Source organism: Tiliqua scincoides, chromosome 8, assembly GCF_035046505.1.
Source record: "Tiliqua scincoides isolate rTilSci1 chromosome 8, rTilSci1.hap2, whole genome shotgun sequence".
NCBI classification, from domain to species: domain Eukaryota; kingdom Metazoa; phylum Chordata; class Lepidosauria; order Squamata; family Scincidae; genus Tiliqua; species Tiliqua scincoides.
In genome coordinates this window covers 48,564,109-48,578,112 of record NC_089828.1, presented here as the reverse complement: position 1 = coordinate 48,578,112, position 14,004 = coordinate 48,564,109, and the positions used below count along the sequence as shown (strand labels likewise).

The window sequence follows — 14,004 nt, the reverse complement described above, 5'->3', positions numbered from 1 at the left end:
GATGAAGCTTCTTAATGGTAAGAGCAGTGGAACCAGTTGCCTATAAAGGTCTTCAAACAGAGGCTGGACACCCACCTGTCAGGGATGCTCTAGTTCAGTGTTCTTCAACCTTGGGGTCAGGACCCCGATGGGGTAGCAAAGTCTCAGTTGCAGGCTCGCAGCAACTTACAGAAATGGAAAAGTTTGCAGATCACTGCCTTAGAGCACTACCAGGTAAAGGGGGAAGCATCTGGTCCCCCCCCCTAAGGTACCAGGACATTGTGGCCCAGTCCTGCTCAGGTTCTTAGTAATTAGCTTTCACTAGTGCCAGGCTTCACGGTAATGTTTTCTGCTCCTCTTACAAGAACATTTGATTACAGTGAACAGTGCTGGAAGGGTGTGAAGGGGTGGGGAGTAAGCGGTGACAGGGAGTGTGCAGTGAGGGTCTGGGGGGCAGAGCCAATGGTGGTCATACTTTGAGTCATGGCATGGAAAAGGTCTGCTCTAGTTCTCAAATTTCCTGCACTGACTACAAGGTCTCCTCCCACTCCAGGGTGTGATACTTGGAGATGCAGAAATTGAACCTGGAACCTTTGGCATGGAAAAGCATATAGTCTGAGCTATAGGCCTTCAAATATTAACAGGAGCATATGAAACTGCCTTATACCGACTCAGACCTTTGATCTAAGTCCACTGGCAGGCAGCAGCACTCCAGGGTTTTTCAGACAAGAATCTTTCCCACTCCCACTGGGAGATGCTGCCAGGAATTGAACTTGAGATCTTCTTCATTCAAAACCATATGCTCTACCATTGAGCTATAGCCCCTCTATTGAAGTTTTTTATCCCCTTTTCAACAGCAGACCCTATGCCATAAAAAAAGCTGTGATGAACTGATGTGTCTGAAAGCATGGATAATGATCTGTCTTCTTCAGGATTAACTATAGCCACAGCCATCACCTATACTGGACAGTTCATAATAACTGTAATTGCAAGACCCCTCTCCCTGATTTTTGCCCAATCCTCAATTTATAATTTACAAATAGAAAACACCAACATGCTAGATGAGGTGAAGTAACATGACATTTCCCCAGAATGCTGAGATAGCAGGCATCAGGGTGGCACAGAATTCGGAATCCAATTAGGAAGAATCTACAACTCTAAAGCTTCCTGATCCTATCAACACAATTTACTAAGTAAGTAAAGCATTTTAGAACTCATCTTTTGTGGGGGGGGGGGGGGGAATTTGAAGGAAAAAAGGTAAACTTTGCCATTAAAAGCAAATTGTGCTTATTTAGATTTTCCTTTAATCTCAAATGTGGCATCAGGGGCAATTTCACTTGCAAATATGATGCTGCCAACCCTCTTTTGCTCTGACCTCTGCAACCTCAAGCACCATGTGAAATGAATCACTCAGTAACACATCATGAGCTGTGCAGCCCAAGAACTCAAGAGTCCACATATCAATGGGGCAGAAGTCACGGGGGTAGAAGACAATTAGCAATGATTGCCAATTAGCGAGTGAGCCAGTGACACTGGGGTATCACCTTGTTTCCCCAGGAAATGGAGGTCAAAGGCCAAGCATTTGCTAACAAGACCAAGATCCATATAGCAGTTTTGGTAAAAATATGCAACTGGCGGAGCGCATTTTAAAGCATCAGTGGCGAAACACAAGGTTAAATGCTAGGGAAGGGGACTGCCAACCCTAAAAACTGAGAAGCAAAAAACATACACAGAGGTTTTGTAAAAGCTAAGGATAAGAGCTGCAAGTTCAAATCCCACCTACTCACAAACTGAAAAGTCATAGGGAAGGCACCACAGGGCTTGGTTGTCTTTGTAAAAGACTATGACCCTTGGACTGCCATATTGATGGAAAAGCATCCTTACAAATATTAATCAAGACTACAGCACATTTTTGCATAAAGAAGTTCCTGGGTTCAATCTCTGGCAGCAGTGGTTAGAGGAATCTCAGTAGCAGGGCTGGAAAGGTCTTTGTGAGCCAGAGACCAACCACAGAACAGTCCTAGACAAGGCCTGACTTGGCACAAGGCGTATAATAATAATAATAACAATAATAATAATAACAACAACAACAGGTATTTATATACCGCCTTTCTTGGTCTTTATTCAAGACTTTATTCAAGGCGGTTTACATAGGCAGGCTTTATTTAAATCCCTTATTAAATAGGGATTTTTACAATTTGAAAGAAGGTTCTTTCTTTCAAGAACCACTACATTCAAGGTGTTTCATTCCGATCTGGCTTCACATTCTGGCCTCCATCCTCCCACGCTCAGAGCAGATGGAAATAGCTCGGCTTCAGCTTGTCAGCTGCTTCAAGGTCGCACGGTGCCGGTGGCCTCGAACTGGCGACCTTGTGGATGTTATCTTCAGGCAGACGGAGGCTCTACCCTCTAGACCAGACCTCCTGCCCAAACTCACCCAAGGGTTGTTCAAACTCACCCAAGGGTTCTATCCAAGCCACTTTCACTCAACCACCATACCTGAAATATGGAAGCAATACTGGCCTACCCTACAGGTTTGTTGTGTCAACAATTCCTTGGATCAGTGGTTCTCATATTTTTTAGCACCGGGACCCGCTTTTTTGAATGAATCTGTTGGGACCCACCAAAAGTGGTGTCATTAACCTGGAAGTGATGTCATGGCCAGAAGTAACACCATCAAGCAAGAACATTTATAACACCCCCATACAACCAATCAAATGAATCAAATAAATAAATGTTGACAATAGGTTTTAAAAAATATTTAAAATAAAGAACCTTCCTAACCCTCCTAAGCAGTTGCTCATCTGTTTAAAAAAGTTCCTCAGACATCCCAAAGGTTGCAATCATATCCACACACAGAAGACAGTCTCATTGACTATCATTGCTAAAAGCATATACATACCATGGTAGCATCAAGTATAATAGATAAAATATAAAATACACATTGAAAAGAATGGAGACCCACCTGAAATTGGCTTGCAACCCACCTAGTGTGTCCCAACCCACAGTTTGAAAAGCACTGCCTTGGACTGTTGTTGTCTGCTTCCATTGATTAAAATTGCATGTCAGTCATTGATAATTAATCAGCAGTGGCCATCATCAGTACCCCAAGTGCTGCTCTGTCCCAAAGAGATGGAGAGGGAAGGGTGTTGAAGGATTTGGTAGTCATTCAACCTGTCAAATGGCTTCCTTTCCGAACACCCCCCCCCCTTTGCACCCAAGTGAAGCATGGATGTGAGAGAAGTTTTTTATTATTACTATTGCAGTTACCTTTTGGTGAACAATGGCAGATTTTAATTGAAGTTTATTTTAATGTATTTGCCCCAAGTCCTTGTGTAGAGCAGGTTACTAAAACACACACGCACGCACGCACAAACCAAAAACTATAACAAAAAACTGGCAGAAAAGTTCAAGTGAAATCAGTGTGGCTTACTTCTGAGCAAAGTTCAGGGTCAGTTCAGAAAGCCAGTTTAGTACATCTGCATTATTAACTTCCATGCCTGCCCCCCAAAAGAACCCTGGAAAATAAAGTTTGGGGGATGCCAAGAGGCCCCCTAGCCCACCTCACAGATTTATATAGTTATCAATGGAAACAGAAAAGGAAATTACTTTGGTCTGTTACATAAATGCACCCTCAGCCAGCTGCCTGACAAATAGGGGCTTGGTTCCCCATATGTGACTACTCTTACCCTCCACTGAAGTGTAAATCCCTGCTTTTCCATTCCCCCACAGGGAAAAAAAAAGTTGCCAAGTATTATCAGCTTGCTCTAATATGGTAACTTCCAGGTCATATATACAAGCAACTCAAGTCTCACAAGTAGTTAAAAGATGCCTCTGAGTTCAAATCAATATTAACTAAGAGGCTACCCACTCTGTCTCTGCATGAGTCACCAAGCGTCTGCTGGAGCAAAGAGTCTGCCTGTCTGCAATGGGTGCAATTCACTAATGTGGAGACAGATGCAGCACATCTCACAGGATGCTTCTCTCCTGGGTACCTAACTAGCCCCCCCCCAAAAAAAAACCCCCACTGACACTTGATTGCAAAGCCTGCTCTGGAGCACGCCTGCGCAATATGACTCATGCCACACAGCTGTTTTGCCAACAGTCGGCCACAGTTATGAGAAGCAGCATTTTTGATTCCCAAGGAACTTCAGCTTGGTGCACATGCATCTGGCATGAATAAATAAAACACACCCCAAAATTAAAACAAAACAAGAGCACCTTTCAGATTTCAAAAGCCTGGGGAGTGCCCTGGAGGAAATAGAAAATAGAGCACTGCCAAGGTCTTATTATTTTTTTAAGTGAACAAAAACAGGAGAACAGTCCAGCAAAGTTTAGAACAGCAACAGGTTTGGGGGTTTTTTTAATTCAGTGCCCAGATCTCACTCACCGCATCCATCTAGAGAGGGCTGCAAGCTGGATCTTGGGGGTGCTGCTTTCAGCTGATCACCAAAGGCGGGAGAGCCCCGGCCAGAGCTGCCTGTACGTGTGCACCAGTCAACTGGCATTAGTCAGTTCTTAAATAAATAAGGTACCAGCAAGCAACCAATGGACCGTACAGCTGAGTGGGAGCAAAACTATGGCCTGGATTCCAGGAGCAGGTTGCAGATGAGCATCAAGAGATAGGCAAGGAAGGAGAGGCCAGTTGCCTGGGCTGATTCCTTCTTCTTTAGATGTATCAGGGGGCAAGCCAGGATCCAGGTAGCATAGCTGAATATGGGAAACTAAAGGCAAACAAAGGGGGCAGGATTCAGGGCAATACAGAGCTGGGTACAAAGCGCAGTTCCATGAGCTGAAAAGTAAAGGGATGTTGACCACACCCCACTGGCTAGCAGCTTCTTCCTGTTTCCTTTTACAACAGCTGGAGCCAAACAGAGCAGGGAAGCACAATCAGGCTCAGAGGACTTTGCATCTCATAGCAGGCCAGGATTAGGCCTGAGCCATGAGAAAATGATGTATGCAAATCTGACCAGAATTGCATAAAAAGAATTTGACCATTTCCTTTTCAAGATTCTTAGGATTTTTCCCCATCTCTGTCCACTGGCCAAAATTTCACCTCCTTGAACAACTGGTACATTACAAAGATGTAAAAGCCCAGGTGTTTTTTTGTGTTTTTTTTTTGGGGGGGGGGGGAGTTGCACTCAGTTTGCTTTTGTAATTTCCCTACTTTCCATAAGATTCTCTCAGTCACCAGGAGAGAACACTGCACATGCTCAAAGACTCTCTGCTTTCACTGATTTTTTTTTTTAACTTTTTCAGAAGGGAAAAATACTTTGCATATGTTCAGAGGCATGCTATCCAAACTTCTTGTACATATGTTGATCTAAGCTGGTGTTCACACCGTACCTCGTGGCAGTAAGTTCCACAAGTTAATTGCGTTTAGAGCAAAGGAGTTTGTCCTGAATCTACATGGGTCCCCAGACACCCACATGCTTATCACTTCCTGTAGGTGTAAATCAGATGTGCATACAACACACACATACAGTGTTGGATGCCATTCATCCTGATTGCACGGCTTTCTGTTAGAATACACATTCACATTCTGACATAAGTATTTATTTACCTTATAACCAATTTCTGCCGACCTCACAGGTGTACACACTTTTTCCCTGTTGCGTATATGCAACGTTGGGCAGAAATGGCTTATGGTAATTGACATGCCATTAGTGGAATAAACCAATTATCCTTAAACTACAGATTTGAGTCAGATTCCACTGAGAGCAAGGATGTGGGAGATGGGAAGTCTGGAGCAAAACTGAGAATGGGTGGAGAATGCCGCAAAGAAAAGGGACCAGCCAGCACTGGAAATTCCTCTCACCCATTAGCTAAGTGGATGGGTAGCAAAGGAGAGTGATGTCAGTGTAAGCTCTGGAGTAAGGGTGGGGATTGGGGAGAAGGCTCAATTTCTCCTTGCTGAGAATAGTTTCTTTAATCATTGTTTATCTAGGTATTTATGCCCCATCTTTTGGTACCCAAGGCATGACTCACAGCAATAAAAGTATCACTTATGTTTCATTGATTCCTAAACTAAATGATTATCCATTTAAAAATAATAATAATAATAATAATAATAATAATAATAATAATAATAATAATTACAAAAACAAAATCAAAAGCAGCAGGTTGGGGAAAGCAAACCAACTTATAACACCTGGCAATACAAAGAAGTCTTGGCCAGAAACTGAGAACACATCAAGACACTCTAGCTTTTTTAAGGCCCAAGGCTATTCAACTTTTCAGTCAATGGGGCATGTACTGCATCCTATGGTGTGGGAGCAGTCGTGGAGGCCTCCTTAAGGTAAGGGAATGTTTGTTCTTCTACCTTGGGGCTGCACTGGTGCTGGAAAATTGGATGGGATTGGGCCCTTAAAGTGGTAGCGTTGCTGTGTTCTTCCCTACATTCTCCTGCACTCAGTCCAGTGATCAAGAGAGAGCCTTCTCTGCTCCTCTGGGCTGCACAGGGATAGGCAGGCAACATCCATCTTCTCCAAGAAGAGTAGTGGTAGTCCTGAGGGTGATGGCTTGTTTGCTTATATTCACAAAGCATTTAGTGCACACTGTAGTATTTATCATTATTATTAAAGAACCCTCTGAGCAGTAGTGAAACTGACAAGACTTCCCCTTCTAGTTCTTCACCAAGGAAAGGGCAATGGGTGAGAGGACCAGTGGAGGGGGGTGCAAAACACTTTGCAGGGAGCCTCACTGCAGCATGCAAGGTGTCCATCCCCTTTGGAGCCATTCCAGGCTGTGCAGCAAAATGGAGGCATGCTTGCCCACTGTGGTGAGGATCCCTGCAAAACTTAGTATTGAGTACTTAGTACTCCCCCCCCAGCTACACCACTGAAGAGGACAGGCAATTCACAAAGGCAGAAGTCCCCAACCATGTCACTGACTGCTCTCATTAGTCAGGCATGACCGGCGCATGACAGCATTTCACCTTTGAGAAGACTGTTCTGTGCTTTGACTGGAAGTGATAAATCCACAGGAGTGAACAGGAACACAGAATTACAGTGAGGAAATAGACACACATACAAAGGAAGGGAAGCAGAGGTAAAGAGGAAGAAGAACACTGCCTGGGTTCTCAAGAACAGACAAATGAACAGAAGGACCATCACCCTGGAGTGGCACACTCCTAGGCGTGTCTACTCAGAAGTAAGTCTTATTGAGATCAATGGGAGTTCCCACCACGCAAGTGTATATAAGATTGTGGCCTTACAGCCCAAGCCTATGCACGTCAGCTCTGAAGTAAGTTCCGTTATTATCAATGGGACTTACTCCCAGGTAAGTGTGGATAGGATCGCTGCCCTAGCTTGCATACAGAAGGTCCCAGGTTCGCTTCCTGGCATTCCAAGTACAAAAAAGCCTCATATAGTCCAATTATGTCTATACTAGAGGGAAAAGACTAATGTGAAGCACTTTACACGCAGGTGGTGCTATAATAACAAATGACAGCTGTGGGGAAGCACCCCCTTTCTCCTCTCCCCCAGGGTCCTGAGCAATAGCTCTGTCTGCAGGTGAATAAATATTGCCCCAACCTCTCTGCTCCCTTGCCTGAACCACTATTCCTGGAATGGAAGCGCAGATTTTTCAATTACCGACTACCTGGATGAAAAAGAAGCAGGTGGAAACCGTAATTCACTGCCTTGGAAAAAGTGGATTACATTTGCCCCATATCTCCAGTTTACAATCTCCTGACGTTTCATCTCCTAGCACTGTGTCCTTGTGCGCGCACACCAGCAAGAGACAAATAGTCTTTTCCATCAAGAAACCAGAGCCAGGAGAAAACGAGAGCCTCCGTTACAGGTGTTGGGCCTGTTGCGTTCAGTCGATGCTCGGCCGAGCCACCAGTTGCCATGGCAGCCCGCTTCTTCGAAGCATGCCACATCCATAACAACAGAGCGCTGTCTGGCAGAGTTATGAAAACCGATGTTTTAAGCAAATGTTACGGTCCTCGCCGGAACCTGCCTGTCGAGATAAGACAGTTAGGGCAATCAGCAGATAAAAAGCACTTTGCACGGAGGACTTTTTAACCAGCCGATGGAAAAGAATGCTTTCTCCATACAATATTAAGTTTCCTGACAAATGCTCCTTTGCCTCCAAGGCACAACAGAGATAGAGCAACCCTTGTTCAAGCCAAAAAGCCGACGCGTGTAATGCAGTTAAGATTTTAATTCACTTCAGCGCCACTCTTTTCTCCACAAGAAAATGTCAACATAAATTAAGATTCAGAGACTTGCAATGTCAAGATAACCACCGTTGACTCCCCACACCGCTGTAACCTCCCCACACCTCACTCAGGTGGTAAACCTGTGCCTGGCCTATACCATGTGGGACGCAAGTGGGGACTTGCATGACTGAATGCGTGTATACCCCAAAAAAGTTTCCCACACATAGAAAACTAGCATGTCCAAGAGAAGGTTAAGCTAAACATTGTTTCCCAGCTGTGATAGCTTTATGAGTAAGCCATTTTTGGTATAGGGAAGCATTCAAGAACAAGAGGCTGCAATCTGAAATGTTACACACAGCTCAGGTACGGGTTGACTCCCTCACTAAGCCTACACTGAAAAAGAACACTTTGTCAGGCTTTTTGGTCTAGGAGTGTGATTCTTAGAATGTAGGAGGTCCCAGATTCAAATCCTGAACCACATGTCTGGGGCATAGGGTGGCTGTACTTCTGTGGAGGGGCTGTAGCTCAGAGGTAGAGTATCTACTTTGCAGAAGGTCCCAGGTTCAGTCTTTGACATCTCCAGGTAAGGCTGGGAAAGTCAACCTGTCTGAAACCCTATACATAAGTCTGGCCCAACCATGAGGTCAGCTGAAATAGTTGCCTCAGGCAGCTGATTAGTGAGAATTGCCCATCTTGGTCCTCCTACTTGTCTCCACTACTCTTTCTTCTCCTTCCACTCCCTTGGAAGGAGATTGGAAGGAATAGAAAAGGAAGAGGAGAACAGGGAAGAAGAGGAAATGTGGAGAGGAGGCGAGTGCTGAGCTAGAACATTGGAGAGTGGGAGGCTGACACATCATTGGGTAAGAGGGGAAGCCTATGGCATGCCAGGTAACAGGAGGTTTTGGGCCGGCCCTGCCTGGAAAACCACTGCCTGTCAGTATAGATCAGGGGTCTCCAAACTACAGCCCAGGGGCAACATCTGGCCCACCACAAGATTTTATCTGGCCCACAGCAACTTTTTTTTTCACGGCGTTTGCTAATGTCTGACATCATTACTCCTTATATATCATTTCGCAGTTTAAGCACGGCATTGTTTCTTTGTAATTGTCACATTGCACGTTTCTCTTTTGTTCTGAGCCAGATTACAAAAAATTTCCTGTTTTTAAACACACACATACAGCATGGTGGTTTCCACACAGAAAACAGGGAACATCTGAAAGGATCTCACATCAAATCGCTAAGCAGCAGACGCTAGCAAGAGGAACTGAGGGAGACACATTTTCCCAATGTTTTCTTGCACTTTTGCAAGACCTTGCTCTGAAATGCACCCAGGAATAAGAAAAGCCCTGCCAAATCAGCCGAAGAGTCCATTATCCTGTTTCCAGCAGTGGTCAGCAGCCTAGGAGTCCACAAACAGGGCACTGATGGGAGAAGGCAATACTCTCCCCTTTGCTCGTGCCTCCCACTAACTTGTATTCAGAGGTGAAACCTCCAGATTCAGAACCAGTCTTTTTAGCAATCTGGACTAATCGCTGGTGATAAGGAAGCAGTTACGGTTGCTTTATTTATTTTTTACAATTGTCATCACTTCCACTAAGAGGCTCAAGCAGCATTCTGGCCTCATAACAACCTTGTGCGGTAGGTAGGATGAAATGTCGTGTGCAACTTGACGCACACTAATCAGTCAGTTTCGTAACTGGGGCGACGATTTGAATCTAGGACTCCTGTATCTATGCATGCCAGTCTAGCCCCCTTGCTCAATGACTGGACCATACACACACTCCTGAAAAGGCCACCCACAAAGTTATTACACCAGGACCATATTTGAAGATGTCCCTTTAACTCTCAAAAATTTCCAACAGCCCCGTCCTCTGTCTGCTCCCCTGCAAACAGATCTGAGTTTGATTAGACTGACTCCTTGACTAAACTCAGAATTTAGGTCTCAGATAAATGTGGCTAACCCAGTGGCGTAGCTAGAGGGGGTGCCAAGCACTAAATTTTGCAGGTGCCTGAACATGCCTTGCAAGTGGCCCCTCCCCCTCCTCTTTGGAGCCAATCCAGGTGGTGGGAGCAAAACGGAGGCATTTGTCTCCCTGCCTCCGTTTCCATTTTGCTCCCACCGCCCGGAATGACTCTGAAGGGGGAGCCCACTTGCACAGTGCATTCAGGCACCTGCAATACTTAGTGCTTTGCACCCCCTCTAGCTACACCACTGGCTTTCCCTAAAAGTCTGCAACACAACTCTCTGGGCTGGTTTGCAGATTCATGGTCATGAGCGAGATGACCCATTCACATCACAAACAGAACGTACTTATCTCCCCCATCGTCCCAAAGTCAACGTTTTTCAATCTCATCCACTTACACACTTGGGGCGTCTGCAGTAATGAGCTGCATGCAGCCATGTGTCTTTATTTTCACACCAAATCTGCTCCACAATAAATCCAGGGCTGCAAGTAATTGTGCACCTGTAAATCCTTCTCTCTCTTCCCACTCTGGTCTCACAACTCCCTACACCTTCTTCCACATGTCTACACTGCCCTCTAGCTGCAGAGGCCTGCATTTGGTTGCGTGGCTGAACCAAGTAGAATACCAGTAAATGCACCAAAGCTTTTGGGGATTAATAGCCCCAGAGAAGGAGGTAGGATTAATCACATCTTCCCAGCAGAGCAAATCCACACAGCTCTCCACCCTGCAGCCGGGGTAGGTCAATTCTCATGACAACTTGTCACGTGCCTGGGCAGAGAGATTTGGAATGGACCATAATATACTGAGTGAGAACCTCTCTTTTTTTGGAGTGAGCTGTTAACATGTTGTACAGGAGAAGTTATTTTGTGATTTTGTGATGCAAAGGTAGGAACCATCTAATAAGACAATAAGCAATGAAAAAAATCACTATTTTTAATATTTTAAGATTTAATTAGAGAATTTTTATCCATTTTTATCCAGAGTACATTTTGTCCATTTTATGCAGCAACACTGTTGCTAACTTTGATAGAAGGCCAACTGGAGAAGCAACAAGATTGTGTGACATTACAACTGTTGTCCTTGCAGGAAAAAAGACTCTGGGGGAAAACAATGTTGAAGGTGTCTATTTAAATATGTGACAAACTGATTCCAGGTCAAATGGAAATGAATTATCTTCTTTAATATCTCCATGACTTTCTTGAATTGGACCAGATGAGTCAATGTAACCATAAGGATGTTGGTCACATAGACATGCTCTATAATTTCTCTCGCTTGTCTTCTGTGCGTGGACCTATCCAAGAAAGATGTTAGGGTGGAAGCAGTAGAGACTGCTCACTCTGCCATCCTTGATGTCATCCACCTGGAGCAATGGTGGCCACCCTTAAAGAATGTTGAATTGCAGGTAAGAGATTGTTGGAACAGGTAAGGCAAGAATTAGGAGGACTTTCAGGCCTGGCTGTGTTTGCCTCTGTCCAGGAAAAGTGCCAGAGTCCAAGTAGACCCAGACACCTCCCCAGAACTGCAGCAAGGACTCAATGAAAACAGCAGCACACCTCTGTCTCCACAATATTACTATTGGCCCAATCCTATGGTGCCCAGCGCCAGCACTGTGCTCACAGCACCAGCACTGCACCAGGAGGACACGGACAAGGAATACCAACTGGTGAATTCCACCACTGGACAGTGGGAAGGCTTTGACGGGCAAGGGATGGTGGGCAAAACTGGGGGAGCGAGTGTGCGGCGGAGGGCCGATCAGGCTTGTTGATTGCTTCTCTTCCTATATTTAACCTCCTTGTCAGCTTTTGGTTTCCTGTTCTGTAGTAAAGCTGTCTAACAATCCCTGCAGTTTTCTCATTGTATTAATCACAAACTCAACTCTGCTTTGTGTGGAACTGATCAATTTAGTCAGCTCTGAGTCCGCGCTTAACAGGGAATTCAGAGAGGTTATTGCGAGTGACACTTCAGATTATTCAGGATGGTGAAATCGTTAACAACTCACATAACATTCACTCACATTCTGAACAGTAAATCACAAGATAACATTAGCAAATGAGAAGTCCCTGTTTCTAGAGACTGCTTTGCTCTCCCTCACCTGAATCCAGCTGTCTCCACTTCCCCAGCTGACACTCCCAACTTCCTCAGAATGCTCTTGCAGCTCCTCATCAACGGCTGAAGATGTGACAAGTTCCAATTCCAGTGCAATGATATCCTCCCAGCAGCCCTAAGAATTATATTTTGGCAGAGAAATAAATATGCTCACAACTATCCAGAGAGACATGTGCTAAGTTCTGGTCCCAGTCTCTGGCCAACCACTGGGATCCCCAGTTAAGATCTCAGTTCAGCTGTGAGTTGTTCAGTGGCCTTGTGATCTCTTGATTCCCTGGCTACCCTCATGTTTCAGTTAGAAAGCCCTGCTAGCACCTTTCCATTGCCCAACAGGAACCTGAAATCACAGAAACCAGTCCCTCATAGAAAGGGAAAGTTGGCAGGGACTTATGTGAGCAGGTTGGAAAGAGGAGGTTCAACCTCGTCAGCCAGGCAGCCTCTCCAGTGTAGGAGGTGAGCTGGTTTCTTCTACGTGAGTGCAGGGTCTGTTGAGTTAGGGCCCAGTCCTAACCAATTTTCCAGTGCTGGTGCAGCCGTGCCAATGGGGCATGCACTGCATCCTGTGGTGGAGGGATAGTCACAGAGGCCTCCTTAGGGCCCCATTACAGCAGCATCAGTGCTGGAAAGTTGGGTAGGATTGGGCCCTTAGAAACTGGCGTTGTTTCCTTTTACTTTGCCTGTAAACTCAAGTATTGGATTTGATTCTGAAAGCATCCTACCTGTCTGCTAAAAGAGCCAAGAGCTATTTCCCTCCTTGTCCGCCAATAGATTGTTTTGGCCAAATGCTACAAGATCTTGGAGTGTGACCATGAGCCGAGAATAGCCAAGTCCATTGGCACCCCTTTCTCTCCCCCAGCAGCAGGTTCAGTGCTGAGGGATGTGTAGGTCAAAGGGCTACTCACAGAGCAGTGGAAAGCCTTGAGAGGATCAGCCTTAACCCATCTCTGCTGTCAGTGAATCTACTCAGCCCCTGCCCCACCCCCAGCTAACACAGCAATGACAGCCAGAACAGGCCTCCATGGTGTGTGCTTTTCCATTCAGGAACCCAAGAGTGACTGAAGGTGAGACACACAGGCCAGGTGTCTATCCACACTGGCAAATATCCCAAGTCATTCTGGCCCAATGTTCTGGCCTCTCAACTAGCTTGCAGTCTCCCCACTTAACCTCAGGTGCTTTTATGCTTCCTGCAAAAGATCTGCTGGTCCACTTGTGTCTTACCTGCAGGCTGCTGCATTGTTTGCTTGTTTTTTTATTCAGGTCTACCTGTGTAGGGGACTCACCCCACCCACAGGCAGGGCAGCCATACTCATGGCCAAGGTCCTCTCCTCCCACTTCCTTCCACTGTCAACTGCACTAAAAGGTGGCTCTGGAGTCCTGGTCTGCCGGGCTTCCCAATGTGAAGTCCAGGTCTAACTACCTGGTAGATCTGGCCTCCTAGTCAGCCTGGCCAGGAAATTTTTGGCTCCCTTCCTTTGGTGTCACCCCCTCCCCCATAGTGTCACCCAGTGCAGTGTGCACCTCCATAGTGACTCCACTGCTCATCCTTGGGGGTCCCCACCGCTTCCTTCTCTCCATTGTGAGAACTGTCTCTTTTCCCCTACCTCCTGCTTCCTGATGAAGACCCCCTCCCTTTATCTCATGATGGCTGGGTTCACTCAGACCTGATGCCTGAATTTGCTGCCTTCCGCATCTCTCCCCAGCCCTCTTTCCTGTTTTGCTGTATTCAGTGTGTTGACTAACATGATAAAATAAATGAATTTTCAGTTGCAACCTGCCTATCACTAAAG

At 45.7% G+C, this 14,004-nt stretch overlaps 1 protein-coding gene across 5 annotated transcripts in view; it reads right to left on the bottom strand.

The window, feature by feature from the left end:
- Positions 1-14,004, bottom strand: part of RPH3AL (rabphilin 3A like (without C2 domains)) — a 174,246-nt gene that overhangs the window by 53,136 nt on the left and 107,106 nt on the right. Inside the window, exons 1-2 of one of the 5 annotated variants that reach the window (XM_066635636.1) lie at positions 4,370-4,513; positions 2,945-3,098 (exon numbers count right to left, since the gene is read on the bottom strand). The exons of 1 other annotated variant lie outside the window; for it this stretch is intronic. The gene's annotated coding sequence lies outside the window, so the exon portion shown is untranslated. Of the gene's footprint in view, positions 1-2,944; positions 3,099-4,369; positions 4,514-14,004 lie in introns of those variants that run through there. 3 more of the 5 variants (XM_066635640.1, XM_066635641.1, XM_066635642.1) reach the window with 3 other exon arrangements.